Here is a 2,727-nt window from a genome sequence, read left to right on the forward strand (position 1 = left end):
AAGAGTGATAATTTTGAAAATATTTTATTATCACATAGAAAATGTTATAATGCCCTCTTTTTTTGATAACAACCTAGGATACAACCTGCACCGGAACGCGTAGGTCAACATGGTTGCGTGCAGTTCGAGCTATCATACGTACGTTGTGCGTGGCTTCGTCATCTGGTTATCTATATCTTACCTGCCTCGGCTTCATCATCTTTGCATTTGTCTCTCTGTCTGTGTGTGTGGGTTCATCTCTCTGTCCATCAATGAATGGCAACCGCTCGCCATCAGAATGACAATTCCTTTTCATTTTGCCTCCACGGCCTCCTAGTCTACCTCGATTTCTTGGCCCTGTTACGATGTGTTCACAAACCATCGTCGTCTGGATGTCAAGAAAATTTTAGGTTTTCTTTCCCGTCGCCTAGTGCCACAGATTCATCAATCCTCGTGGTCCTGATGTCAAGAACAGTTTACCCTCTCATCTCTACCGTTGCTTGGTAGAGAATGGTTTGCCAGTTAGTTTCAACCGTCCTGGTCTTGATGTCAAGATCATTTTACCCTTTCATCTCCTGACACTTGGTAGAAAATGGATTGCAATTGCCAGTGGGGTACAGAATAAACCAGTAGTTCGGTGGAATTGGTGGAGGGGGACATCAATTTTTTTCAAATAGGAGTCTATGTTTATATAGCCTCCGTTCATGTTGCCATTTTCTATGCAAACTTTGTGTGATCGAATTGGTTGTTGGATGAACTGTACCTCGCAGAGAAGTCAAGGGCTACCGTTCTTTCCATTTTTTACAAAGCCAAGCCACATCAAGCAGACAGATCTGGTAGATCGATTTATAAACCGACTGCCATTATCATTAGAATTGTTTGGAGCGCTTGTTGAAGAGGAAATTACATGTTACTGGTAACTGCATCTCTCTGTATATTGTTTGTTTTTTCATAAAAGAATACAGGGGGAACGTTCAATAAAGTAGAGATAAGGTTCAGAAGAAAATGGGAAATAAAATGTGAATTAAATATACCTGTGCACGACAATGATTTGGGGAGAAATGTTGCAGAGGAAAAATTAATGCTCCGTAGTCGTTTGCAGCGAACGATCAAAAACATGGGTTGGAGATTGATTGGAGCGATCATCATGTGTAAGTGCCTCAATCAATTTCAACCCTTATCTTCTATTTAAAATGAATCATTCCCAGCATGATAGATCTGCGTAGTGTATATTTTTCCTCATTGAATTCGTAAATTGCTAAAGAATGATAGATCTGTACACTTTTCAAGTTTGTTTACTCCAAGAATGATAGATCTGTATACTTTTCTTCAACGAACAGGTAATAACCGAAGTTCTCGTAAGTCAGAACCCTAATATCTGGCATTCGTTGGCCAAGGGGTGCGTTCAAAAATGTTATTGTACGAAATATAAAGGGATACGTTCTTCTGTATCTGTCTCAGGAACTTTGTGTATCTATTCAGGCAATTTTTGTGTCCTCGGTATCTATTCACTGCTTTCCAATTTTGTGCTATGAGGAACTTGCATCTTGTTGCAGTTTATGGTTATTTATCAAAATAAAAATAAAAATTGTCAAAGTCGGGTTCACCTAATCTCATATGGCTCTGTTTGTATAAATACAGTTCCTCTTCCTGCATTCCTGGAATAATGTGGAGAAATTGAGTGTTACAAGTGGGTGGGAGGAAATTAAAACTAGTGTGGCAGAGTGAATCTCTGGTAGAAAAGCGTGTGTTGCTTCTTATTTCAATTATTTCACTTATGTATCTACTTTAGCTGAAACCTAAATATTTTCATTTCCAGGTGGTGCATCTCTAATAACAGCAATGTGTAGTGCTTATGTAATGATGACCGTTGAGGCCAGGATAGTAGCTGTAATAAAAATACTACAGTAGTACAGCTACTGAAGGTAGTTTGATTATGTTTAATTTGTAAATAAAGTGGTGGTTGGTTGGGTATAATAAAAAGAGATGTTGCAGTTTATTGGGAACATTTGCTCCATCTTTCAGTTTCATTTCATTATCTTTGGTACGAGAAATTCATGGTACCCTTTGGAGAGCGTACCCATTAAGATATATTTAATGGAACAGTTTGCAGCTGTGCAAAGTAGTACAATTTTATGACAATATAATTATTCTGATTCGGTGAATGGAAGACTATTTAATTAGTTAGTTTTAAATGTATTTATCAAAATTTCAGACGTGATGGATTACTCTTAAAAAAGATTATTCTTTAAAAACAAAATGATTCTCACTAATATTTGAATTGGTTTTATAATAAATTAGTATTATAAAATTTAATATTTATGATTTTTTAATACTCACCATTTTTAAAAATATTTGAATTGATTTTATTATAAATTAGTATTATATAATTTAATATTCATTATTATTAATAGTTTGTTTTATTAATTTGGATTGGATCATTATATTATTTGTTATTATTTTGATGTTTTTAGAGAAGAAAAATTGGAGGAATCATTATATTATTTTTCATCTATCTTGATGCTTTTATAATGGAAAAATTGAAGGAATTTTCACATACCATTTTTATCAATGGTCTTAGTTTGTTGAACTAGGGTTTTAAATTTTTTTGGAACTAGGCATTTCTTGATTTTTGTTGGGGTCCAAAAACTCTCACTTCTAGGACACCCCCTAGCATAGTTCCATACTAACATATCTTTCCAACAATGCAAGGAAGGCCTCAAATGGAGTCTGTATGCAAAAGTTATG

At 35.2% G+C, this 2,727-nt stretch overlaps 1 long non-coding RNA gene across 1 annotated transcript; it reads left to right on the forward strand.

The window, feature by feature from the left end:
- Nucleotides 1-218: 218 nt before the first annotated feature.
- Nucleotides 219-1,788, forward strand: LOC149197350 (uncharacterized). The gene is made up of 3 exons (XR_016254180.1): nt 219-895; nt 1,050-1,130; nt 1,320-1,788. It is a non-coding gene; the product is annotated as an uncharacterized LOC149197350 (long non-coding RNA).
- The last annotated feature ends 939 nt before the right edge of the window (nt 1,789-2,727 follow it).

The sequence above is a fragment of the Pinus tabuliformis genome, chromosome 2_2 (genome assembly GCF_031772625.1).
Source record: "Pinus tabuliformis cultivar Carrire ecotype Pingquan chromosome 2_2, CPIR1, whole genome shotgun sequence".
Taxonomy (NCBI): domain Eukaryota; kingdom Viridiplantae; phylum Streptophyta; class Pinopsida; order Pinales; family Pinaceae; genus Pinus; species Pinus tabuliformis.